The sequence below is a fragment of the Ailuropoda melanoleuca genome, chromosome 2 (genome assembly GCF_002007445.2).
Source record: "Ailuropoda melanoleuca isolate Jingjing chromosome 2, ASM200744v2, whole genome shotgun sequence".
Classification (NCBI taxonomy): domain Eukaryota; kingdom Metazoa; phylum Chordata; class Mammalia; order Carnivora; family Ursidae; genus Ailuropoda; species Ailuropoda melanoleuca.
This window is the reverse complement of record NC_048219.1, coordinates 62,720,625-62,748,507: the sequence shown is the minus strand read 5'-3', so window position 1 is coordinate 62,748,507 and position 27,883 is coordinate 62,720,625. Positions and strand designations below refer to the sequence as shown.

General features: G+C 40.2%; 1 protein-coding gene across 11 annotated transcripts in view; it reads left to right on the top strand.

Annotated features, from left to right (window-relative positions):
- Positions 1 to 8,808: 8,808 nt before the first annotated feature.
- Positions 8,809 to 27,883, top strand: part of EVI5 (ecotropic viral integration site 5) — a 201,917-nt gene continuing 182,842 nt past the window's right edge. For 4 of the 11 annotated variants that reach the window (XM_034653911.1, XM_034653904.1, XM_034653902.1 and 1 more), the window contains exon 1: positions 8,809 to 9,117. The gene's annotated coding sequence lies outside the window, so the exon portion shown is untranslated. The remainder of the gene's footprint in view (positions 9,118 to 27,883) is intronic. The other 7 variants (XM_034653905.1, XM_034653901.1, XM_034653906.1 and 4 more) reach the window with 2 other exon arrangements.

The window sequence follows — 27,883 nt, the reverse complement described above, 5'->3', positions numbered from 1 at the left end:
ATTTTTTTGCATGTGGATATTCACTTTTCCTACTATATTTTTTTACTTATAGTACATATCTGCTTATTGTCTGTTTATTTCCACTATAATTTAAGCTCCATCAGGCAGGGTTTATGTCTGTTTTTGTCACTGATAGGTTAACTATCTATTGCTATTCTATTTATTGCTATTCATGGCAAAAAAAAAATCACCTCAAAATTTAGAGCTATAAAACAACAATAAACATTTATTATTATTTTTTAAGATTTTATTTTTAAGTAATCTCTACACCCAATGTGGGACCTGAACTCACAACCCTGAGATCAAGAGTCTCATACTCCACCAACTGAGCCAGCCAGGTGCCCCTCTCTTACAGTTTCTATGAGTCAGCAATTTGGGAACAGCTTTCTGACTGGTCCTGACTTAGGGTTTCACATGAGATTCAGACAAATGTCGTTTGAAGAAGTTCCCTGTGGGGCTGAAGGATCTGCTTCCACAGTGGCTCGTTGAGGGGCTGTCAGCTTTGTCCTGGGTGCTGATGGGATTTTTTCTTCATAGAGTTCGACACATATGGTGGCTGGTTTCCCCCTTGTTTCTAAGAGAACAAGGCAAAAACTCCAGTGTCCTCATGACCTAGCCTCAGAGGTTGTACTCTTTCTCTTTTGCCGTATTTTATTGGTTACACAGACCAGCCCTCGTTCAGAGTGGGAGGATCTGTGAAGAACAGGCAGCAAAGATCACTGGGCCAAAGGAGAGGATGGCTATCACATGTATCTAGAACAGTGCCTGTTAAAATAACCAGCTCTAATAAGTATTATATATTATATATGAGGCTCGGGTAAAGCAGGATTGACTGGAATTTGGGATTCTAATATCTTCAGGATGCTCTCCATCTCATTTTTGCTTCTCTGAGTATAGCCAGCGTCTCTGGGTTTGTACCTTTAGAGCTTCATAATGAGAAGGCAAAGGACCTTTACTTATCCAGGTCTGGTTTGAAAAATCCCAGGGCACAACTCTCTCAGGCCTACCCCCTTGCCCCAGTCAGTGTGGTCATGGAGTAACATGATTGGTTTAGCTGGTGTCAGGCACCTACACCTGTTAATAGAAGATGGAAGGGGGTGTGAGCAGATAAAAATAGTACGACTCCTTCAGCTGGGTTAGGTACTTCCCTTTTTGTATGTTTCCACAATAACATATCTCCATATGATAGAATATATTTTTATTGTCCATTTATTTGTTCATATGTTTGTTTTCTACATCAGACTATATGTTCTTACACCAGAGCCTGAACACCAGTACTACATTTTTATAACTCCAGACAACATGGGCTTTGTAGTGAAGAGAGACTTATGCTTGCATTTTTGCTTTTTCCTTCTACTCTTATTGTGACTTTGGACCAGCCTTAGTTTCCTCATCTTGTGAATGGGCCTAATGATGGCTGCCTCACGTGGAAGCTCATAATGTTATTGCTGACATGTTGTAGGAAGTGAGAGTGTTAGTTATAGTTCTTCTTCTTAGGAAAGTGCATGACACAATTGTATATACTTTTTTTTTTTTTAAAGATTTTATTTATTTATGTGACAGAGAGACAGCCAGCGAGAGAGGGAACACAGCAGGGGGAGTGGGAGAGGAAGAAGCAGGCTCCCAGCGGAGGAGCCCGATGTGGGACTCGATTCCGGAACACCGGGATCACACCCTGAGCCGGAAGGCGGCTGCTTAACGACTGCGCTACCCAGGCGCCCCCCACAATTGTATATACTTAATATGCTTGTGAGTGAATGAATGAATGAATGAATGAAGCATTCTTAGTGACTTGCTTGGGGTTCACTTGTAAATGAGGACCGTAATAGGGTAATGGTGAAGATTAAGTGAGATTAATGAAAAGTGCTTCTCTAGCCCAACTTATGGTAAGACTTCTAAAAATAAGCTAAGACTTCTAAAAAATAAGCTATCATTATTAGAGAGCAATCTTTTAAAATTAACATATTGGATCACTTTCAAGAGAATGGGAGAATAATGGAGAATAAAATTTCTCTATTTAGATATCTCTCACAGAGCATATCACTTGCTTCTATATTTTACAATAAGGTCTCAGTAGCCCTGAGTAATACAAATGCAATATCCATTAATAGGACACAGTAGCCTGCAGTATTCCAAGAGCTAGAGTTAAAAAATAACCCAAAAGGCAAATCATACCAGATTAATAACTTTGTCTAGTGTCAAATTCCAAGAGCTGAAACCACCTAATATTTAGAAGCTTCTAGCCCATGCCTCAGAATCAGCACCCCAAAGACAACAGTTCATAGATAGTTGTCATTCTGAGACAAGTCAAGTCATTTAAGGAGGGAAGGAGAAAAGAAGGAAGGAAAGGAAGGAAGGAAGGAAGGAAGCAGGGGAAGGAGAAAGGAAGGAAATGTGGAAGAAAAACAAAATCAATTAGTTTCTCAAAAGACCAAAAAGCACTGGTTACTGCATTTCTAGTCCTCCACATTCCCAGCTTCCCCTAAAGGTCCTACCTAACAAATGTATAAGGTGGAACTGAAAGGGTGTTAAATGGGTGGATCCCAGTGGCAATGTCATTGTAAACACTCCCTATGAGTCAGCTATAAATTCAATTCAAATCCCCAGTCTCCCTGTCTTCTCTGCTTATCATGGTTACCACCAAAATGACTGCTGCCTTTAGAAACGCTAATGGGAAACAATTAAATGTCTACAATGTTTGATTTTATTTCAAAACTTATAAAAATGTAAGCACTGCAACAGGAAATACTTTGTTACTGAGTTAGGGTTTATAAACTTTGCTTAGTCTTCGAAACACAGGAACAGCTTGTTAACATTTCTTCAGTTTTATTTTAAGAATGTTATTGTATTATAGCCATTTGAGGGATTAACAAGAATTAATGAAGCATTAGGTTTAATTTCACACCTGTAAGAAAGGTATTTTAGTAACTGACTTTTTGTAATTCAATACTGCTTCTTTACCTTGCTGTAGTTGGCTACTGGTTATCTTTTCTGAATGCACATTCTCAGAGGAGATCTGATGAGTCCATAAGGGTTTCACGTTTCTCATGTGGAGAGAAAGAACAGCTGAGAAAAATGACTGGGTTACCATAGTTTTCATTCACAAATTCCATTTGGTGGCAATGTTGAAGGTTGTGTGGACTTTCAGTGATGACTTCAGCAGTGGTTGCTTCCCTGTTGTTTAGGAGTGCAGTTCGTAATAACAGCTAAATTAGGTTTATTGTAAAGCAATACCTTCCTAATGTAGTTTCCTCATCCTTCCTTGTGGAGATGAGGGCAGAGTGTTAATTAACGTTAGCTAAAGTTTGTGCTTTACTGTTAGACCATTTTCACACGGAATAACACATCTTAACAGTACATCAGTCTTTGGTAACTCTTATTCTTATTTGCCAGATGAAGAAACTGAAGCCTACAGAAGTTAAAGGCCAATTAGCAGGTGGTAGAGTCAGGATTTTTCTAATTCAGAGTCTTTTAAAAAATCTTTAATCTTTTTATTTTATTTTATTTTTATTTTTTTTAAAGATTTTATTTATTTATTCAACAGAGATAGAGACAGCCAGTGAGAGAGGGAACACAAGCAGGGGGAGTGGGAGAGGAAGAAGCAGGCTCATAGCAGAAGAGCCTGATGTGGGGCTCGATCCCAGAACGCCGGGATCACGCCCTGAGCCGAAGGCAGACGCTTAACCGCTGTGCCACCCAGGCGCCCCTAATCTTTTTATTTTTGCACCTTGGTGCTTTGTGGCTTTGGATAGTAGCAATCACCATAGCTACCATTTATTGAATGCTTATGTGCCTTGCATGTATTATTTCATTTAATTGTCACTTCAGTGCTTACGTACGTATAATTATTATTATTTCCAGTTTATAGATGAGAAGATTGGATCTCAAAGAGGTTAAAGCACATTTTTGGCAAGCATACTGAAATTTTAGGTCAAATCTAGTCACTTGCATGAATGTAGAGCTTACTAGTTACCAGATAATTGGATAGTTTAAGTGGAATTACTATTTTAGCTGTACCAAATTTTACCTTGCTTTAAAGCAGTTATCTTAGAAAGTCAAGAAAGGAACAGATTGGGTGGGATGGAAATTGGCACTCTATTGACGTCCCATTTTGATGGCTCAGCATTAAAATTGTTGTTGGATTGATAGTGCGAATGTCTAATATCACATATAAAAATGATGCCCAAATTCTCAAGCCAGAGAGCTATTTCTTTACCATAACTGTGGCAGATCTAGTCTCTACCTGTGCACAAAGAGCCAAGAGATGGCAATAGAATTGTGTGCCTCTTAACAATGTTCTTTTCTAAGACAATGTGTCTTGCAAACAATGGAATGTGGTAGAGGTGAGGTTAAAGCCATTCTTATAACCTCAATACGTTAAGAGGCCAAAACTTCAGTGTTTCAATGAGTTTGGATTCATGTTGTGGAAAGCAATGAGCCAAGTGAAATAGGCTTTCCCTATTTCATCATGAGCCTTCATTTTTCCAAAGCAAAATGTTTGGAACTTTAGCTGGGAGTCTCAATGGAGTGTTGTTTCTCCTTTTTCTAGAAGAGCGCTGCCAGGAGAAATTTCTGAGAGATGGAAATGTTCTATATCTGTGCTGTCCAAGATAGTAGCCAGTAGCCACACATGGCTATTACTGAGTACTTGAAATGTGTGAGTACAAATGGGAAACTGAAATTTTAATTTAAGTTTAAATGTAAACAATCACATGTGGCTAGTGGCTGCGTATTGGACAGCGCAATCCTAGAATGTAACTGAGATGCCCTTGTTCTCTAAGGGAGCCCCAAATGCCAGCTGCTCAGGGTGGGGGTGGGATGTTGTTCCCAAATGGGTTTGCCTCCACTGGTGAGTTCCTCTTCCGTATACTGGGTAGATTTTGCCTTTCAGGAGAATGCCTCCTTTGCTTTTCCTTTCGGTGAGCAATGACTCACATGGCTGACTTATAAAACACCTTTGGCAGTTGAGAGCATGGTGTTCTGAGATTTAACCCTTGCCAGGTTTAGAGAGAGTAGAGCTCAGGCCCTTTCCTGTCCAGTTGACACAAATCAATGCCAAGGGTGTACAGCATTAGAACATAGAAAACTTTTGAATTGCTAACTGAATCTCCCTCAAATTTAACTGTCTCCAAGGAGGGTGCCACTGCCCACTGCACCCATGCTTCCTCTATTTTGAAGTTCCAGAGTGTGAACAGCAGAGAGGTGGAGAGCTGGAGCAGAGGTGGTGTTGGTGTGGAATTCACACAGTAGAATTTCGCTTACGCAAGTGCCCAAGCACTTGTGAGAGATCAGAATTAGCTATTTCTCTGGTTGGATTGAGCTATTTCAGTGAAAATTTAAAGTGTAAGCTCTTTCATCAAATATATTGAGTGAGTGAAGGAGAGAGGTAAACCAGGGAGATGGCTAGAGGGTCAGAGCTAATGGTATAAGCTTATCTCCTCAGGCCATTTAAAATAAAACATCTCAGGCATTTAAAACAGCAGTGATTATTTAGATTTTTTGGAATATGTGTGTGTACATTATATTTATATATGAAGTAGATACCTTGTACACTTATATATACATATAAGTATGTACATCATATACATATAGTGCCAATTAAAAAATATAATTTGTACCAATAAAATCAACACCAAACTTGTTCTTTATCATTCATTTGAAATACACCGAACAGCTACTATGCAAAGTACTGGGGCTACTGAGAAGCCTAAGACAGAATATGATTTCAATCATTGCAAAACTCTTGATCTAGTGGACAATATACATAAACCATTTTCTGGCATTAGACTGACTGGGTTCAAAGTGCTGCCTCACGGGGCGCCTGGGTGGCACAGCGGTTAAGCGTCTGCCTTCGGCTCAGGGCGTGATCCCGGCGTTATGGGATCGAGCCCCACATCAGGCTCTTCCGCTATGAGCCTGCTTCTTCCTCTCCCACTCCCCGTTTGTGTTCCCTCTCTCACTCACTGGCTGTCTCTATCTCTGTCGAATAAATAAATAAAATCTTTAAAAAAAAAAACAAAACAAAGTGCTACCTCACCATTTTCCAGTTGCATAAATAGGGGAAAGTTACTTGGTATTTACTAAGTCTCAGTTTTCTCATATGCAAGGTATTCTAATAACACCTGCTTCATGAACATACTATAAAGATTAAAAAAATAATGTATATACAGTCCTTGCCAATACTCATACATGAAGAGTACTCAACCATGTGTTAGCTTATTTTTTAAATAGTAAGTTTGATTTATTTTTATAAATAAGGGTAAAATTCACATTAATTGAAATGTTAACTGTCCATTTTTTGACAAAATGAACACACCTCTGTAACTCACATCCCTATCAAGATTTTTTTTTTAGAAAGACTTTATTTATTAATTTGACAGAGAGAGACAGCCAGCGAGAGAGGGAACACAAGCAGGGGGAGTGGGAGAGGAAGAAGCAGGCTCCCAGGGGAGGAGCCCGATGTGGGGCTCGATGTGGGGCTAGATCCCAGAACGCTGGGATCACGCCCTGAGCCGAAGGCAGACACTTAATGACTGCGCCACCCAGGCGCCCCACATGCCTATCAAGATTTAAACAATTTTTATCACCCAGAAATTTGTCTCTTGTACCTTTCAAGTAAATACCCTGCCAGAGGCAACCAGTTATGTTTGTTTGTTTGTTTTTTCACTACAGATTGAGTTTTGCCTTTTCTGGAACTTTCAATAAATAAAATCATACAGTAAGCACTCTATTGTGTCATTTATATATTTTTTAAATAGGTAATATGTTCACATGGTTGGAAATTGAAAAGGTACAAAAGGGCAGTCAAAAGTGTCTCACAGGCACCCAGTTTTCCTCTCCTGAAGCAACCAATGTTATTAGTTCCATGTGGGCCTGTCCCATAGTATTAGGGGTTTATACCAGGAGCTTTGAGAACTCCGTTTTAAAGGTTACCCAAAGAATATTGTGACAGCCCAGCTAAAACAACATAAAATCAGTTTTAAAAATAACCAGAGTTCTTTTTAGATTCTGATTCCAAATGTCAAATTGTGACATTTTACCTTTCTATGACTTAGGTAATCTTTAAGCCACATCTAGTTCAAGTTCTAACATTCTATGATTTTCGTTTACCTATTAAACAAATATATATTGAACAAATATGGAAATACAACCATGATCCAAAGAAAACCAAGCTCCTGGGCTTATGGAGGTAATAGTCCAGTGCAGCGGGAGGGGGGGAGAATAAAAATTCAACAAAATAATCATACAATTACAGTTTCAGCACTGTAGGAAGGGACCAACGTGAGGAGGTCCGAAGGTGCTTCTCAGAGGTAGAGACAAGAGCTGAATGAGGTCAGAAGGATGAAGGTTGGAAAAGCTTTCTAGGCACTGAGCGAAGCATATGCACAAGCTCTGTGGAGGGAGGAAGATTTGAGGGATTGGAAAGGCCAATGTGGCTAGAACAGAGACAGCAGGATGAAAGAGACAGCAGTAGTCTGAGCAGTGAGAAGAGATGAAGAGATGGGCAAGGCACCTGACCATGCAGGGCTTGGTTAGTTAAGGGATTTTGTCTAAGAGAATGGGAAGCTATTAAAGTGGTTTACCTGGGAAGTGACAGGGTCACACAGCCTTCTGTGTGGAGAAGAGATGGGAGAGGAGCTAGGGCGCAGGTGGGTAAGACATTTAGAAGAGTAGATTAGGCACTCCTTCACCCTCACCCAGGAAGTTTGGACTAGGGTGGTGATGGAGGAGACACAAAAGAACAGATTCAAGGAAAATTTCAGAGGTAAAATCAACAGGATTTGCTGATACAGTATAGGAGGGAAAGGTAGATTTTCAAGATGTCTCAACTTTCTTATACAAAATGGATTCAGTTTCAATAAAATTGTTGATTGAAATTAAATAATGGCATGACCTAAAAGTCATGAAAAATTCTGCCTCATAAAATTTCAGAGTTTCAAAGTTTTTAGCTGGGTGGACAGCATGTCTCTACTTCCTATATTTTAGTATTTCCTAAGCCTGTTTTTAAAAAATGGAGAGTTTTCCTTTTTCTGAGATGCTTACTACAGTGGAATCCCTTCCGGAGATTGTAAATGTATATCAGAAAATAACCAGGGGCTATCTAATTTCTAGGCAAACAATTCTGGAGTTTTTTTGTGCTGGTAATTACTGTCATTTTGTAACTTATAAATGTATAATGAAAGTAATTTATATTGCCTTTATTATTTTTCTTGCCCGTTTTTCTTGGAGTTGGACCGGAAATAGTAGATAGTTTCTGTCCCGCACTAAGTACTTCTAAGAATTTCTTCGTTGATATTGGATGGTTGCCCGGCTGCACTTCATACATCTGTGCCCATTCTCTGCCCCATGCCGGACTCTGCATAAAGCCAGTGCGTCGAGACGACTGAAGGCAGAGGGATTTGCAGTCACAAGCGCTATTCGCACATTGATTATTGTTTTTGAGAGTGACCTAGGTCACCTCTCGGGGAGCGCGGAAGGCCTTTCGGAAGCCTGCGCGTCGGCGTCTCGTGCCCGAGGCCTGGGAGGCGCGTGGGCGATGCGGTAGTGGGAGGCCCGCAGCTGCAAGCTGGGGGTCTTCTCGGGCCCCCGAGGGGGTGTGTCCTGAGCAGCCCTCACATGCAAGGGGCGGTCCAAGAGACTGGGGAAGTCTGCAATTTGTGAGGCCGAGGGTGGGCGCTTTGAAAGAGAGGCGGAGGAGGGAGCGGGATTTCCCCGCCCCCGTTCCCTACGGCCCAATCCCTTCGGCTTCTCCTTTTCTCGACCGGCCGCCCGGCCCCTAACCTGCTCGAACCCATTATGCGGTAGAGGCGGCCGGTCTCTTTAAGGCCCTGCCGCGCCTGCGCCTTGGGCTTTCCTGACGCGGCCGGCCGGACCCTGGAAGAGCCAGCGGGCGGGCAGGGTGGGGGTCGGCTAGTAGTTAAAGCAGCGGCGGCGCCCGGAGGGGTGGGTGAGGGTCGGTGGCAGCTCTGAACTCTCGAGTGAACGCAGTGCTCCAGAGAGGGAGGGGAAAGCGGCCCGCGGAGCCGGAGCAGGGCCGAGGCGCTGAGACGCGGCGGCTAGGCTGCCGGCTGGATGGGAAGTTAATGTTTACGGCGGAGTCCATCCAACGTTTCCAAGGTGAGGGGCGCCGCGCCAGGCCGGGCGGGCCGGGAGGCCGAACGGGCCGGGAGCCCGGGTTCTGCGGGGCGCAACACGGGGCCGAGGCGCGGCGAGTGGGGGCCGCCACCAAACTTGCGGCACGAGAGGGGCGGGCGTGCCCGGCCCCGCCGGGGCCTAAGTTCCCTGAGGCCGCGGCGGCCCGGGACCCTCCTCCCGGGAGCACTGAGGAGGAAACTCGCTCTTATGTCTTCCAGTGGAGTCCCAGGGAGGTGGAGGGACCGGAGTGCTTCGGGGGCGCTTCCTCACAAATCCTGTGGGGGATACTGACCTTTCACCCCCGCCCTCGAGGCCAGAAGTCCGTTCTTTCTGGGTGTCCTGATGGAGTGAGACCGTCTGCTCCCTTTACTTGCAAAGTTGGTTGTCTTGATTTGGCCTCCGGGATTCTGCGCAAGGCAGAATCTCCAGGCCGGTGATGGGCTAGCCAGGTGTTCTAGGTGACTCCCAAGGATGCACTTGGAGAGCGTTTGTAACCATCACGGAATCACCTTATGACTAGCGGGGCAAGCCTCAAATTAACCGCAGAATTTCCGGTAGATGGGATTGTGGTGTTGGTGTTTGCTTTAGAATTGCCGTGATTTCTTTGTGTCTGTCTGTTTTTTTGGGCGTCTTAGATCAAGTCAGTTGTCATCTTTTCACTGAAGAGTTAACCAAAACTTTTGTAATAGTTCCTTTGCTTTTCCTATCCATTGCTGTTGGAGGTGACTTTGAAAAAGCAGCATTTTCTTGCAAAGATATCTTTTGGTTTACAGTGTAGAATAATAAACTCCTTTCTTAGCTGAAAGAAATCCAGTGCTTCTTGAAGTTCAAGAAAAACTGTTGGTGGTTTTTATCTTTGTTCTGGACTGATACATGTTCGTAGCTTTTTTTGTTTGTTTTGTTTTTAATTTTATTAGTAAACTTTCTTGAATTTACTTGATGCTCCTTTTCTATCCTAAAATGCTAGCCTTAAGGTCTCTGAGAACTTTGTGTCAAGGAAACAGAAAACTTATTGAAGTATAATATAGGAAAAGTACACAATCCTAAGAGTGCAGGTAAAGAATTTTTACTAAGTATACCATCACAGATCAAGAAACAGAATATTTCTAGGTTGGGATTTATACCTAGGAGTGGAATTGTTGGTTTGTGAGATATGTGAATGATAAAGCTTTAGGATTAGATACTGTTGAACATTTTCCCGAAGTGGTTGTGCTAATTAGCAGGGAATGATAATTCAATCACCCCACATTCTTGCTGATGCTTGTCAGTTGGAAACATTTTTGCTATCCTGGTAGAGGTGCAGTGTGGTTTTATTTTACATTTTCCTGATGGTTGTGGTTTTATGTTTTATTGGCCATTTATATGTCTTCTTTTGTGAGATGTCTTATTTTTTTATTTATAATTTTTTAAATATGAGTTTTTCTGGGAGGTACACACACACACCCCCCTAACTAAAAACTATACATAATTTATCTTATTCCACCCTGTCTTTTCACTCTTTTAATGGTGGGTTGTTTGTTTTTGTTTTTGTTTTGATGGATGGACATTGTTAATTTTAATGAAATATATTTACTTTTTCTTTATGAGTACTACTTTCTGTGCCCTATTTAAGAAATTTTGCCCAGCCTAAGAATATGAAGATGTTTTCCTATGTTACCTTACAGAAGTTTTATTTTGTTTTACTTTTCACATTAAAGGTGTACAATTTACAGTAAATTTCAGATGGATTGTAAGGGGTCAAGATTTACTTTTAACCAGGTGGATATCTTTTTCACCCACCACCATTTTTTGAAAATACCATACTTGTCCCTCTGCACTGTGTGGCACTTTCATAAATCAGTGTGGATCTGTTTCTGGGTACTTTATTCTATTTAATTGGTCTATTTGTTATCCTTGCACCAGTATCACTGTATTAATTAATGTAACTATACTAAGCCTTGATATGTGATAGTATAAGCCCTCCAACTTTGTTTTTTTAACACTGGGCAGTTCTTGGCTCTTAGCATTTCCATATACATTTCAGTTGTCGATTTCAACAAATTTTGGAAATTGGAATTGAATATATATATCAATTTGGAGGTATGTTAACACTGAGTTTTCCAGTTTATGAGTGTGGCATATACCTGTATTTATTTAGGTCTTTTAAAATTTCAGTAATGTTTTGTAGTTTTCTGGACATCGTTTATTTATTCTTAGGTATTTGAAATTTTTTTATGTTATTGTAAATGATTTTAAAATATTTGTGGACAATATATAGAAGTACAGTCAATCTAAGTCTTTATCTTCATTCAGGACCTAATCCAAATTCTACCTTGTATGTTCTAGTTTTCCAAGTTGGTTCATTCGTTCTCTTCTCTTCCTTTTCTTTCTTTCTTTCTTTTCTTTTCTTTTTTTTCTTTTTTTTTCTTTCTTTTCTTTTCTTTTCTTTTCTTTCTCTTTCTTTTGTTGTCTAGGACCAATTAAAGAGTTATAGAGTGTTGAGTATATTGACAATCACTGTGTTAGGCCTTTGAGGATACAAAGATGATTAAGATGCTGCTCTTGCCCTTAAGGGGTTTAGAGTCTAGGAGAAGTAAGTAGAAATTCAAGAAGAGACCTTTGTCCTCCACTGTAAGTGCTATTATGAAAATTGGTTTGGCAGCATGCAAAAAGGACATTTAAATCAAACTGGGCAGGGTTGGGAGTGGAGGAGGTAATACGACTGGCTCCCGCTGTTCTGAGAGCTTGAGCAAAGGATGTGGGCTGTAGGTAGGTAGGGGCTGCTATTCACTATACATGCTTCTGCTTAATCCCTTGGCTTTCAGCCTTAGCCTCATTCCAGTCTTTGGAGTCTGGAGTCTCTCCAAGTCACTGTTTCTAGAGAATAAATTTATGAGATGGTATAAATGAAGGGAAACTAGAGGATCCATACATTACAGACTTGATGCACACTTTAAATTACTAACCTGCTCTTCGGCCCCATACCTCTCCCCCACTGACCACATACTGTCCCAAGTCTTGAGCCTTCCTGGGGTTCTGTGAGTGAGGCAATACCAGCTACTTGACCATATTACCTTATGCAGGCCTGTAGGTTTGGCTTCCTCTCCTCTACTCAATTACGAATTCCTGTCTCTTTCTTGTTTCATGGATGCCATATTATCTTTTATCTGTCTGAGAATGTTAAAGATAGTTTCCTTAAGCTTTCTTTTCCTTGCATAGTTTGTTTCTTCCAAGTTACTTTTTGTTGGTTTGGTGTAGCCTCAGCAATAGAGGCCCTCCTCAGAGTCTTGATAATCTTTGGTTGTGGGCAACTAAAAGCTGATTGGAAGCCCTGAGTTTGTAGGTGGGACTTACTGACTTCAGTTTTACTCTATAACCTGCATAGAACAGTGGTTCTCAAGTTTGGTTGCACATTAGAAACACATGGGGAGTTTTAAAAATACACACACACACACACACACACACACACACACGCTGCTAAACCAAATAGAACAGAATCTCTGAGGGTAGGGCCCAGGTAGCAATATTTTTTAAACATTTAGGTATGATTGCATATGGTAAAATACACACATTTTAAGTGTATAGTTTGATTTTGTCATGTATACACTCCTGTGTCACCACCAAAGGATACAGACTATTGTGAAAACCTTAGAAAATTCCTTTATATCCCTTTGTTCTGTCTTCCCCACTCCCTGCCCAGAGGCAACCACTATTCTGATTTCTATCCCCATAGATTAACATCAGTATTTTCTAAAGTTGTCCAGGCGATTCCCCTGTGTGGCCAAGATTGAAGCCATTGGTTCAGGTGGACTGTTTGAAGTTATTCCAGTGTCTCTGTCTTTCCTTTTGGTCTGGTCGGATTTCTCAGAGAGTCTCTTTCAGTTTTGTGCTTGGAGGATAGAGGTTTGGTTGCCAGTGATCTGGGAACTCAAGAAAGAGGGCTGAATAATGAGCTATACAACATTTAGTATATAAGGTCACATAATTTGCCTCTTTTTGTTGGGATACCTGTGTCTTCTACCATGTATGGTTTATCGTCTTGAGAGAATAAATCTCCAGTCAGCTGCTGCATTGAGGATGGGCCACTCCATAGCTTGGAGGAGGAATGGGGTCTAGGTTTCTAACTGTTCACAACTTTCACCTGCTCCTTTCTTTCTTTAGTCTTCCCTACCCCTCTTTGTTCTGGCAATCCCTGAGCCTTTTGAGGATTGTATGGTATAAATTAGGCTTGTTCTAAGTTGCCAGCACTGCTGGTTTGTGATTTGGCTGTCTTTGGCAAAGTCAGTTACTACTCCTCCATCTTATTATCAGCTTCCAAAATTTTATTGTCATCTCTTCCTCCGTTCTCCTGTCCTTGTGGTTTATGAGCTAAAAACAGAACACAACAACATTTTCTTTAACCTTGCTTTAGTAGAGTTTTGGGGAGGGAGGAAAATTAGTTGTGTGTGTTCAATCTGCCAGCTTAACCTGAAAGTCCGCGTCGTCTGCTTTCCTTTATACAGAAATGTGTTGCCATCTGCTGTTCACTGTTGTCTCCTTGGAGGGTTATATCTTTTAAATCTCTTTGTTTTCTCTTAGGCTAAATTTATACAGTTTAAAGTATTTACCTTTAAATTATGTCCATCCTTTTCTGTGCTAAAATGTCCTTTTTCATAGGAAATTTGTGGTGTTTTTTTTGTTGTTTTCTGTTATGTCCTTATTTGACAACATAAAAAGCTGCCAGCCCCGTTTTGCCCTTCAAATTAATTTTTGACAAGTTTTGTGAAATATGAAAGTTTGCTTAACACTGCCCACAATTCTCAGTGGTCTTTGCTCCTCCACCAATTATTTTCCTTTTGTTTGCATATAAAATTAAAATATAACTTCGGCAGTTATTACTATCTTATCTTGGTGGTTTGCTAGTCCTTCTCTTGGAAACATGGAGGTTAATTAATGCTTTGTAGATAGAACCTGCTGACTGTGGCCTCATATGTGTTTGCTCAGAAAGGATCATCCCATTTCTCATTATTTCAGATTGCCTGGTGTTTATTTGTTGCCATTTCCAGCTCTTGTTTTAATTTTATCTGTACTTGAAGAGAACTTTCCCCTGCCTGCACTGTTTGCAGTTTATCCTTTAAGTGGCCAAAGATAATGTGGGTTTAGTGCTTGTTAATTGTTCTTTGTACTAATCCAACCCTGACAGTTGTACTCTGAAAAGTGTTGCCTAAAGCTGGTCAAAGTGGCTAGTATCTGGTCTTCATTGTCGGTTTTGTTATTCATTGTCTTGTGGGTTCATGATTAGGGCTCTCTCCTTGAGGAACTGATGGTTCCTATGTTCTTGGAAGGGACTTTGATGAGAGAGAGGAACAGAACTCGTTTTGTTATCAATCATCACTCTTTTTTGTTTTTCATAGTAAAGTGCAAGCACTGATGTAAAAGTGAAGATAGGGATTTTGACTAACTTTAAGTTGGTGTTTAAATGATTACTAGCTGTCTTTTTTGGCCTGGTACAGATCTTTTATTTTGTCAGAAATGAATCCAGCATTCTCATAAGTTATGGTAGTAAGTTTTTTAGATTAATGTTAATAGATACTGGATAGAAGTAAAGCTTTAGTGAGCAGTTGTATAATATGATGTTTAAATGAGATACATGAGAGAAAGAAGAAAAATTTATTTTCCTCAGGTGTACCAGAAATCAGGATAGTTTAGAAGACATGGTGGTGAGAAGATAGAGCTTTAAGAAAATTGAAAATGAATTTTAGGGAATAAGCCCATGAGAAGTCTAATGCCTTTGAATATTTATCTGAAATACATGTAAGAAATGAGCACAAAGTTAAGACTCTACTGCCTTTTTGAAAATGTGGAGAAGCTGCTTTTCTAGTGTCATGAGCAAGGTTTATAAAAGTTGTCATGCTAGTACATTTACATGTAACATACAAGATTGGAAAAATGAATCAGTAAGTGATCTAGAATTTTAAAGAAGTTATAAAATTATCAATAAGTCATTAAGAACCACCAAAGATAACACATATTTAGCATCTCCTGTGTGTCAAACATAATGATAGGTATTGGGAAGATAATGGTGATCTATTCTACATAGATAAAATCCTTGCTCTCACAAAATTTACAAACTAGGGGAAGGCACAGTTGATATATTGTTTCTGAGTGAGGTGATAATTTTGTTAAAAAAAAAAAGGAGGGTAATTAAGTGATTAATTTGTTTTAAATCTTGAGGCTTTTTATAATTAGTAAGGGAAAATGCTGAGTGAAGTAGGTTTTATTTTATTTTATTTTTTTTTAAAGATTTTATTTATTTATTTGACAGAGATAGAGACAGCCAGTGAGAGAGGGAACACAAGGGGGGAGTGGAAGAGGAAGAAGCAGGCTCATAGCGGAGGAGCCTGATGTGGGGCTCGATCCCATAACACTGGGATCACGCCCTGAGCCGAAGGCAGACGCTTAACCGCTCTGCCACCCAGGCGCCCCTGAAGTAGGTTTTAAATCTTAATATTTGCTTTAAAAGTTTTTGGGGTAAATTTATATATAGTGAAATGCATAGAACTTAACTATACAGTGTGGTGAGTTTTGATAAACGTATATGCTTTTGTGAATCTCTCCCCCCCACCCCCAATAATCCCTCAGGGTTCTTTTAGTCAGTTCCTGTTGTTCTGTTATTTTTTTTACCACAGATTAGTTTTCCTTGTTCTTGAACTTCACATAAAAATAGAATAAATTAGTGTGTATTCTTTTTTGGTCTGGCTTCTTTTGTTCAACACATGTTTCTGGCATTCAGATGTTTTAACGGTTTGATTTAACTGATTTAACAGTTTTTGCACATACCAGTAGTTTGTTCTTTTTAGTTGGTGTGTAATCCATTGTATAACTATAAAACAGTTTATCCATTCTCCCGTTTGACTATTATGAATAAAGCTGTCATGAATGCTTGATTACTGGTGTCTTTATAGACATACGTTTTCACCTCTCTTGGATAAATAACTAGGGGTGAAATTACTGGGTCATGGGGCACATATATGTTTAACTTTTGAATACATTGCCATACAATTTCCTCAAGTGCTTATACCATTCTATAGTCCAATAAGCGGTCTGTGAAAGGTCTAGTTAAGTGACAAAACAGAATTGAGTTTCAGAAAGATTATTCTGGTACAGTGGGGCACAGGACTTGAAATAGGGAAAATACACAGTAAAGTAATATAGTTGAAAATTGATGTATTCCTGTTTCAAGAAATTGATAGGGAAGGAGAGAATCTTAGGGATTCTAGAGCTATGGTATGTGTGGTGAGGATAAGGGAGGAGTCAGATGACCCCTTGGTATCTGTCGTAGCCTGCTAGATATTGGCGTAGCAGTCATTAATAGAGGGGACACAGTTGAAGAGTAGATTTTGGAGGGAAAAGAGGGCAATAAAAATTCTGTTTTGTTTGTGAGTAGTAATTGGGGGTAAAAAGAAGTAGATGAGATAGTTCTGGAAGTGCGTGTAGTGAGGAGAGAGCCAGATTGGAATGGGCACTTTGGGAGCCACTGATACTAGAGAAATGAGCTGATGAAGAGGAGTCTACAAAAGAACAGAAGGAGTAACCACTACAGAAGGAAATATAAATCAGGAGACTGATTTAACAGAAACTATAAATCAGGAAACTGATTTAACAGAAGTTGAGAACTTTGAAAAAGGAGAGAAGGACTTGAATTCTGTTACTGTGAGTAAAAATTAAGTACTGCCTTTTTGGAGGTTAATTATATACACACACGCGCGCGCGCACACACACACACATATATCTGTTAGAATATCACTTTTTTTTTTTGAGAGAGAAAGCACGTGTGTGCACATGCACAGTGGGGGATGGGGGGGGCAGAGTGGGTGGTGAGAGGGAGAGGGAGAGAGGGAATCCCAAGCAGGCTCCTCACTCAGTGCAGAGCCTGATACAGGGCTTGATCTCATGATCCTGAGAGTATGGCCTGAGCCAAAATCAAGAGTCAGATGCTCAACCCACCGAGCCACCCAGGCACCCCACATTTCTTTTGTTTTTTTCTTTTTCAAGTAACCTTTACACCCAATGTGGGGCTTGAACTCACAACCCCGAGATCAAGAACTGCACATTCTACCAAATGAGCCAGCCAGGCATGCTAAAATTTCACATTTCTTGATCTAATAGGTGTATTTTATGGAACAACAAACTGAAATGTGGAAAGATGTGTTTAGAGGTATTCATGGCACCTAGTATATAATAATAAAAAGTTGAAAACAATCCAAGTAGCCATCAGTAAAGGATTGCTAAATTAAATATGGTACATTCTTAGGATAGAATGTTATACAGCTAATGTAATGCGGTGAGTGTATTTGCTATATTTCCTATTGCTGCTGTAATAAATTAACAGACTTAGCAGCTTAAAACAAAAATTTAGTCTCTTACAGTTATGGAAGCCAGAAGTCTGAAATGTTTCCCTGGGCTAAAGTCAAGGTATTGGCAGGACTGCTTTTAAGGGTAGAATCTGTCTTCTTGCTTTTTCCAGCTGTTAGAATTGCATTCCTTGTATTCCCTGCATTGCATTCTGTGGCTCCTTCCTCCATCTTCTAAGCCAACAGTTTAGCATCTTCAGGTAGGCCCAACCCAGATAATCCAGATAACCTCCTCATCACAAAATCCTTACTTAATCTGCCAAGCCTCTTTTGCCATTTAAGGTAACATTCATAGGTTCTGGGTATTATGATGAAGAGCTCTCTAGGAGGCCATTAATCAAGCTACTAAATAATACTAACAAGGACAGAAGATCAAGGTGCATTAAAAAAATTCTCAAAGAAAAATATGTGTAGTATGATCTAATTTTTGTTAAGTTAAAAAATACATATATTCTTTTTTGTTAGTACATGTATAGATTTTTTTTTTTTAGAAAACTTGATGGAGATAGACTATATTGCTAACAGGCAGTCTTCGAGAGTAGGATTACAGAGTATTTAAACTTTTCATTTTTTTCTGTGATATTTCAATTCTTAATTAACATGTATTTTCTAATCAGAAAAACCACAATAAATAAAAGGATGGAGTATTATACTGGGTCACCTGTTGCAGAGAGATAAACAAAGAGGCTCTTGGTGAGCAACCTTGGTAAGTGTGGTTTCAGTAAAATGGTGGGTAGAAGACAGATTGCAGTGAAAAAGTGGAGGGTGAGAAAGGGAAGAATGAAAAGCTAAACATCTTTCCAGTTGCCTAGTTATGAGGGGTGGCAGGATGCTGTAAGACCAGGGATAGATAAGATCCAGTGAGATTTTTAAATATGGCAGAGCAGCATGTTTGAAAATTGAGAGCCCAAACTGGTAGGAAGAGAGAGATTGCCTGAATTTTGGGATAATTGAAAGAGCCTGAGGCCTGAGGTCTTCTGACTTGATTAAGCAGCAGACCCACTTGCTTATGTCAGGTGAGACCTAGAGAGGTGTGGCTATGCGTAGTAGTTAAGTTTATAATATTTTAGTTTTATTCAGTATTATCAGATTTAAAAAAAAATCTTTTTTATTCAATATTATCAGATTTTTAAAAAATCCTACATGCTTTTTTGGCTTCTTCTGAAAGTCTAAGGTTATTGTGTAACTATGTAAATTTAGGCTTGCCAATATACCTTTATTGTTTTGGTTTGTACCCAAAACTTCTGTTTCTGTAGCCTAGCATATGAGTATCAGGGAGTAGGACCTTAGTTTTCTAGGTGCAACATTTTGGGATTCTTTTCTGTTGTTGAAACTATTGCGTTAAAAAATCTGCTTATATAAGCTTGTATCAGTTTTCTCTTGACTCTAGAATGTTACAACAGGAAAGCATTGGGGATAACCTTCACTTCAACCTTTTTTCAAGTTCCTGACAAGGAAAAAGAGCTTAAATAACTTTTGAGGAGCTTAAGTAACTTGCGGAGGCCACATGTATCTTGTAGATAGAACCTGGTACTTTTATCTTGCTGAGATGCTGAGGACCTTTTTAAAAATTATTTCATTGATACTTACTATATTTGTGCCAGGATTTCCTGATTTTTCATATGTATTGTTCTATCCAGTTTTGATTAACATATATTTCCCCCTGCAATTTGATGACTCTTCCTTTATTACTATCAGTGTAATTAAATTAATTAACATTACTAGCATTAAAGTAGAATTTTTAGGACTTTGCTGTGATCTGTATACTATTTAACCCATTTGGAGAATTATGTTGAGGATTCTTATTGCCATTTTAGGATTTTTCAGAATAGTGGTAATTCATTTTTATTTCACATTGGGTATGGAGTGACAGGGCTTAATGTACCTTTTTTTTTTAAGAGAGAGGGCAAGAGAACACATGAGCAGGTGGGGGGAGTGGGGGGGTAGAGAATCTTAAGCAGGTTCCATGCCATTGTGGAGCCCACACAGGGCTCAACCTCACAACTCTGAGACCATGATCTGAGCTGAAATCAAGAGTCGGACACTTAACTGACTGAGCAACCGACTGAGCCATCCCTTAATATATTTCTTGACACAATGCTTGATATGTTGTGTGTACTAAATAAAAAATTCATGTAATATATGATATATTTTAGGAGGTACTTGTTCTGAATTTGTACATTTTTCAGACTAGATTGAAACATAGGGAAACTGGTATTTTAGTACATACTCTTGCTGCTGCCAGGAAAGAACTGTGTATGCGGATATATCCTTTTTTTTTTTTTTAATTTTTGTTTGTAACAATGGAAGGTTGAGGTCAGGGAACAGACTTAGTTCCTTACCCATGAACTTCAGCACCTCAGCTATAGCAATTTTAGGTGCAGCTCAAAGGATCAAATTTTAGTTAGCTAGTACACTTAGTGTACTTTATTTTTATTTTTTTTATTTTTTTAATGATTTTTTATTATATTATGTTAGTCACCATACAGTACATCCCCAGCTTCCGATGTAAAGCTCGATGATTCATTAGTTGCGTATAACACCCAGTGCATCATGCAATATGTGCCCTCCTTACTACCCATCACCGGTCTATCCCATTCCCCCACCCCCTCCCCTCTGAGGCCCCCAGTTTGTTTCTCATAGTCCATAGTCTCTCATGTTTCATTCCCTCTTCTGATTACCCCCCCCTTTCTTTATCCCTTTCTTCCCCTACTGATCATCCTAGTTCTTATGTTCCATAGATGAGAGAAATCATATGATAGTTGTCTTTCTCTGCTTGACTTATTTCACTTAGCATTATCTCCTCCAGTGCCGTCCGTGTTGCAGCAAATGTTGAGAACTCGTTTTTTCTGATAGCTGAGTAATATTCCATTGTATATATGGACCACAACTTCTTAATCCAGTCATCTGTTGAAGGGCATCTCGGCTCCTTCCATGATTTAGCTATTGTGGACATTGCTGCTATGAACATTGGGGTGCATATGGCCCTTCTCTTCATTACGTCTGTATCTTTGGGGTAAACACCCAGTAGTGCAATGGCTGGATCATAGGGTAGCTCAATTTTTAACTTTTTAAGAGACCTCCACACTGTTTTCCAGAGTGGCTGTACCAACTTGCATTCCCACCAACAATGTAGGAGGGATCCCCTTTCTCCACATCCTCTCCAACAATTGTTGTTTCTTGCCTTGTCTATCTTTGCCATTCTAACTGGCGTAAGGTGGTATCTCAGTGTGGTTTTGATTTGAATTTCCCTGATGGCTAATGATTTTGAACATTTTTTCATGTGTCTGTTAGCCATTTGTATGTCTTCATTGGAAAAGTGTCTGTTCATATCTTCTGCCCATTTTATGATTTGTTTATTTGTTTCTCGTGTATTGAGTTTGAGAAGTTCTTTGTAGATCTTGGATACCAGTCCTTTATCTGTGGTGTCCTTTGCAAATATATTCTCCCATTCCGTGGGCTGTCTCTTAGTTTTTTTGACTGTTTCCTTGGCTGTGCAGAAGCTCTTTATCCTGATAAAGTCCCATAAGTTCATTTTATCTTTTATTTCTCTTGCCTTTGGAGATGTGTCGTGAAAAAGGTTGCTCTGGCCGATGTCATAGAAGTTGTTGCCTATGTTCTCCTCTAGAATTTTGATGGATTCCTGTCTCACATTGAGGTCTTTCATCCATTTGGAGTTTATTTTTGTGTATGGTGTGAGAGAGTGGTCAAGTTTCATTCTTTTGCATGTAGCTGTCCAATTTTCCCAGCACCATTTATTGAAGAGACTGTCTTTTTTCCACCGGATGTTTTTTCCTGCTTTATCAAAGATTAGTTGCCCAAAGAGCCGAGGGTCCATTTCTGGGTTCTCTATTCTGTTCCATTGGTCGATGTGTCTGTTTTTGTGCCAGTACCATGCTGTCTTTGTGATCACAGCTTTGTAGTACAGCTCGAAATCCGGCATTGTGATGCCCCCAGCTTTGTTTTTCCTTTTCAACAGTTCCTTGGAGATTCGGGGCCTTTTCTGGTTCCATACAAATTTAAGGACTATTTGTTCCAGTTCTTTGAAAAATGTCCTCGGTATTTTGATCGGGATAGCATTGAAAGTGTAGATTGCTCTGGGTAGTATGGACATTTTAACTATGTTAATTCTTCCAATCCATGAGCATGGAATATTTTTCCATCTTTTTATGTCTTCCTCAATATCTTTCAAAAGTGATCTATAGTTTCTAGGATATAGGTCCTTTACGTCTCTGGTTAAGTTAATTCCAAGGTAACGTATGGTTTTTGGTGTTATTGTAAATGGGATGGATTCCCTAATTTCTCTTTCTTCAGTCTCGTTATTCGTGTATAGAAATGCAACTGATTTCTGGGCATTGATTTTGTATCCTGCCACCTTACTGAATTGTTCTATAACTTCTAATAGTTTGGGAGTGGATTCCTTTGGGTTTTCCATATAGAGTATCATGTCATCTGCAAAGAGAGACAGTTTGACTTCTTCTTTGCCGATTTGGATACCTTTGATCCCTTTTTGTCTTCTGATTGCTGTTGCAAGGACTTCTAGTACTATGTTGAATAATAGTGGCGAGAGTGGGCATCCTTGTCGTGTTCCTGATCTTAAGGGAAAGGCTTCCAGCTTTTCCCCATTGAGAATAATGCTTGCAGTAGGCTTTTCATAGATGGCTTTTATGAGATTGAGAAATGTACCCTCTATTCCTACACTCTGAAGGGTTTTAATCAGGAAAGGATGCTGTATTTTGTCAAATGCTTTTTCTGCATCAATTGAGAGGATCATATGGTTCTTGAGTCTTTTCTTGTTGATATGATGTATCACATTGATTGATTTGCGAGTGTTGAACCATGCTTGCATCCCAGGTATGAATCCCACTTGGTCATGATGGATAATCCTTTTAATGTACTGTTGGATTCTATTAGCAAGGATCTTGTTGAGGATTTTGGCATCCATATTCATTAGAGAAATCGGTCTGTAATTCTCCTTTTTGAGGGGGTCTTTGCCTGGTTTGGGGATCAAGGTAATATTAGCCTCATAGAATGAGTTTGGTAGCTTTCCTTCTGTTTCTATTTTTTGAAATAGCTTTAGGAGAATAGGTATTATTTCTTCTTTGAATGTTTGGTAGAATTCCCCAGGAAAACCGTCTGGGCCTGGAGTTTTATTATTTGGAAGGTTGTTTATCACTGACTCAATTTCTTCATAGTTAATTGGCCTATTTAAGAAATCTATTTCTTCCTGTTTCAGTCTTGGTAGTTTATAGGTTTCCAGGAAGGCCTCCATCTCTTCCAGATTGTTTAGTTTTTTGGCATATAGCTGTTGATAAAAGTTTCTAATAATCCTTGCAATTTCAATGGTGCTGGTCGTGACCTCTCCCTTTTCAGTCATAATTTTAATAATCTCAGTCCTTTCTCTTTGTTTTTGGACAAGTTTTGCCAGTGGTCTATCAATTTTATGGATTCTCTCAAAGAACCAGCTTCTAGTCCTGTTGATCTGCTCTACTGTGGTTCTGGTCTCTAATTCATTGATTTCTGCTCTAATCTTGGTCAACTCCTTCCTTGTCAGTGGGTTAGGCCTGTCCCTCTGTTGCTGTTCCAGTTTCTTGAGGTGAGAATATAGAAACTGCATTTTAGATTTTTCTATTCTTTTGAGTGAGGCTTGGATGGCTATGTATTTCCCCCTTAGGACTGCCTTTGCAGTATCCCATAGGTTTTGGACCGTTGTGTATTCATTCTCGTTGGTCTCCATAAATTGTTTAATTTGTTTTTTGATTTCCTGGTTTATCGAGTCATTCTTGAGCAGGATGGTTCTTAGCCTCCAAGTGTTTGAGTTTCTTCCAGGTTTTTCCTTGTGGTTGAGTTCCAATTTCAGAGCGTTGTGGTCTGAGAATATGCAGGGGATAATTTCAATCTTTTGGTATTGGCTGAGACCTGTTTTGTGTCCCAGAGCATGATCTATTCTTGAGAATGTTCCATGGGCATTTGAATAGAATGAGTATTCTTTGGTTCTGGGGTGTAGTGTTCTATATATATCTATGAGGTCCAACTCGTCGAGTATGGCATTCAAAGCCTTTGATTCTTTGCTTAGTTTTTGCCAGGGTGTTCTGTCTATTTCTGATAGTGGGGTGTTGAGGTCCCCTACTATTACTGTGTTCTTATCTATATGTCTCTTTATTTTGGTTAAGAGTTGGCTTGTGTATCTTGCTGCTCCCCTGTTGGGGGCATATATATTAATAATTGTCATATCCACTTGTTGAATACTTCCTTTAAGAATAATATAGTGCCCTTCTGTATCTCTCTCTATGGCCTCTAGTTTAAAATCCAGTCTATCTGATATGAGAATTGCTACTCCAGCTTTCTTTTGAGGTCCATTTGCGTGGAAGATGGTACTCCATCCCCTTACTCTAAGTCTGAATGCATCTTTGGGTTCAAAATGAGTCTCTTGTAGACAGCAAATGGATGGGTCATGTCTTTTTATCCAATCTGCAACCCTGTGGCGTTTTATGGGAGAGTTTAAGCCATTTAGATTGATAGAGATTATTGACAGATATGATTTTAATGATGCCATTTCTCTTTAAAGTCTTTGTATCGGTTGTGACTTGCTGCTCTGTATCACTCTTGGGGCCTTTTTACCTTTATAGAGCCCCCCTTAATATCTCCTGTAGGGCTGGTTTCGTGGTTACGAAATTGGTTAATGATTGGCGATTTTGGAACGTCTTTATTTCTCCATCAATTCTGAATGACAGCTTTGCTGGATAAAGGATCCTTGGCTGCATGTTTTTCTCTGAAAGAGCTTTAAAAATGCCCCCCCAAGCCTTTCTCTCATTCCAGGTCTCTGTAGACAGGTCTGACGTAATCCTGATACCTTTGCCTTGGTACGTGAGAAATTTCTTTGCCCTGGCCGCTTTCAATACTGTATCCTTGGATCTAATATTTGCGAATTGCACTATGACATGCCGTGGCGTAGGTTTGTCCTGGTTGAGCTTGGATGGGGTCCTCTCTGCCTCTTGGACACGAATGCTTGTTTCCCTTGCTAGATTAGGGAAGTTTTCAGCTACAATTTGTTCAAATATCTCTTCTAGACCTCTGTTTTTCTCCACCCCTTCAGGGATGCCGATGATTCTGACATTGGATCGTTTCATAGAGTCAGTAATCTCCCGTAATCTACATTCGTGGGCGTGGATTTTTTTAAGACCAGCTTCTATTTTCGTTTTTTCTTCTACTAACCCATCCTCCAATTCGCTAACGCGTTCCTCTGCCTCGGTGACCCTGGCCGTCAGAGCCTCTAGTTTTGACTGCATTTGGCTCATAGAATTTTTAATTTCTGTCAGATTCGCTCTCATTTCTGCCCTTAGGGATTCTATATTCTCAGCAACGCTTTCTCTGATGCTTTTTTCAAGTTTACTCATCATCTTGACCATTGTTGCTCTGAATTCCATTTCTGATAATTGGGATACATCCATATGTATTAATTCTGTGGCCGAGGCCAATTCTGTGGCAGAGGCCACAGACTCATTATCTTTTCTTTGCTGGGGGGGACTTCTCCTTCTTGTCATTCTGATGAGGAGAGATTGCGGGGTTGTCCAGAGCCCCAATTATTGACTGGGACCCAGGCTGTGTGCCCTTGTTATAGGGATCTTAGGGATGTGGGCTTCTTCTTTAAAGATTTTATTTATTTATTTGAGAGAGAGAGAGAGACGGTCAGCAAGAAAGGGAACCCAAGCAGGGGAGTGGGAGAGGAAGAAGCAGGCTCCCAGCGGAGGAGCCCGATGAGGGACTCCTTTCCAGAACACTGTGATCACGTCCTAAGCCGAAGACAGGCACTTAATGACCGTGCCACCCAGGCGCCCCGGGTTATGGGCTTCTTGATTTTTCAGCCTGCCTTCTGGGGGAGGGGCCTGCCTCACCGATACTCAGGCAACCCTGTTTGTGTAGAGTCTCCGTGTCCCCTGCAAGGGGGGGTGGGGATGGGCATGCTCTGAGCCGGTATTTCCAGGCTTTTGTTCTCTGGCGGCTTTCCCTGGCGGTCTGCTGTGCCTCTTCTGAGAGAGCAGCAGCAGCTGAAATTCAGCCTCTGTCTCAGAACAGAGGGATCGCGGACCGTTCTCCACTGATGTTCTGGCCACTTTAACTCTGTTTCTGTTGGTGTTGCTCAACCCTGCAGCGTCCCGGGATGTGCACCCCATACCCGGCATCCCAGCCCTCACTTCCAGGGGCCGGCGCGTCCCTGTCCTTTGTGTTTCTAACACCGCCAGCCGCCCCGCGCATGCTCCTGGTGCCTCCGATCTCAGTCTGCTGTCTCGCAGGTGCCGTCCGCGAGTCCGCCCGCTCCCCCTTGCAGGTGGCCTGCCAGCTGCCCTGTGCGCGCGCTCCAGGAGTTCCCGGTTTCAGTCTGGATCCGGGGAGCACACCGGAATTCCTGAGTTCCATGAGATGCTTGGTGGTGCACGCTCCCGGTCTCAGTCTGCTGTCTCGAGGGTTCGGGTCCCGTGGTCCCCCGCGCTCCCCCGTGCAGGTGGCTTCCACTTCCCGGCGCCCGGACACGGTGGCTCCCTCCCCCTTCCGTTTATCTTCCGATATCTGTGCGCGGTTTCACGGCTCCCCGCTTCGTACCTCAATACTCAACACTGGAGATGTTCGTTTGTAGAGATCCAGATGTATCTTCCTGCGTCTCAGGCTGATTCCGTGGATGTTCATGCTGGTCTGGTACCTATCCAGCTCGACTTAGGGGACCGGCTGAAAAAGGGGTCCCCTACTCCTCCGCCATCTTAACTCCTCCCCCACTTAGTGTACTTTAGACAGCATTCTCTCCTCCCTGTCTTAATACAAAAGTATTTTTGGGGAAATTACATCAGTAAAATGGTAATATAAAAAAATATTTTACAGAATAATAATTTCCCCTTCTGTGAAGGAAAACAACCTTAATTTTTGTTATTATCTAGTAAAATTCTGTATTATAAATAATTTCATTGTAAGAATTGATGGCCAGAAAAAAAAAATGTGGCATGATGTAGTAGAACAAGCATTTTGCTTTGTCATTTTGATTGTTACTTAACCTCTCTGGGTCTGTTTCTTTTCCAGAAAATATGTTTTCATATTTACTGTGCGTGGTCATGAGGAATGCAAATAATAGATGTAAAGAACTTGGAGCAATAGGGGCATCTGGGTGGCTCAGTCAGTTAAGCGTCTGCCTTCAGCTCAGGTCATTATCCCAGGGTCCGGGATTGAGTCCCCCATCGGGCTCCTTGCTTAGTGGGGAGCCTGCTTTCCCTCTGCCAGCTCTGCCTGTAGCTGTCCCTGCTTGTGCTCTCTTTTTCTGACAAATAAATAAATAAAATCTTTAAAAATAATAATAAAATAGAAAAAAATGGTAAATTAAAAAAAAACTTGGAGCAGTAGCTGGCACAGGTTTTATGTTCAATATAAATAGCAGCTGTTATTTTGTGATTATGATGTTATTAAAGGAAGACTAAAAAAATGCAGAAAGGACAAATGGAATTTATATGGAAGTTAATGTATAAGGAAGATCTGTCTGATAGCAAGATTAATTTGTTTTGTATTCAGTTTTGAATTACTAAAGTAGCTAAGCGGATTAATAAAACTACCTACACGATCATTTTCTCATATGTTAGTGTGATAAATGATAATATCTACATAATGATTGTTGTTTGATGTATTGTGTGTGCTTAAAAATATTATCTTATTCTTTTTATGGTTTAGGTTGGCATAGTAGCAGGAGAGATTCTAGGTTTGTGTAATATTTTTTATGGATTCTTTGCTGAAGTGTATAGCATTAAATAAGACTTCATTTTTTTTTTAGCATGAACAAAACTTAATTCAGATCCATAGCTCATGGTAATTTTTGTTATTTGATCAAGATGGTTTAACGGGACGCTATTTCTTAAGAAATAAGTGTAACCTAGTAATTAATATATGAATATATAAACATGAAAAGTATTTTAATACTGGGTAGTAGTTGAAATGGCCAGTTAAAATATTTCATTAAATTTTTTAATATAATTGAACTTGTATAGCTCTTAGGTTCTCACGCTAAATGAATGCTAATTCCTCAGGGTAATTGCATGCTATATCTAGTACAATTTCGGATACTTTAAACATTTAAAATGCTAAAACTGAGTAGTACTTCTTTCACTTGAAATGTTCCAATCATATAACCTATATCAGCAATACTCAGATGTTTTGAATGGGTTGGAAGAGAGAGAGAGAGAGAGAGTGTGTGTGTGTGTGTGTGTGTGTGTGTGTGTGTGTGTGGTAACTTTGTATGTAGCTTACGGTATTTCTGATCTGTCTCAGTCCCATAGAATTAAGGGAATTTAGTTAACTAGAGAGGAGTGCATGTGGTATCCTTTAGTAAAGCCCTTTAACAG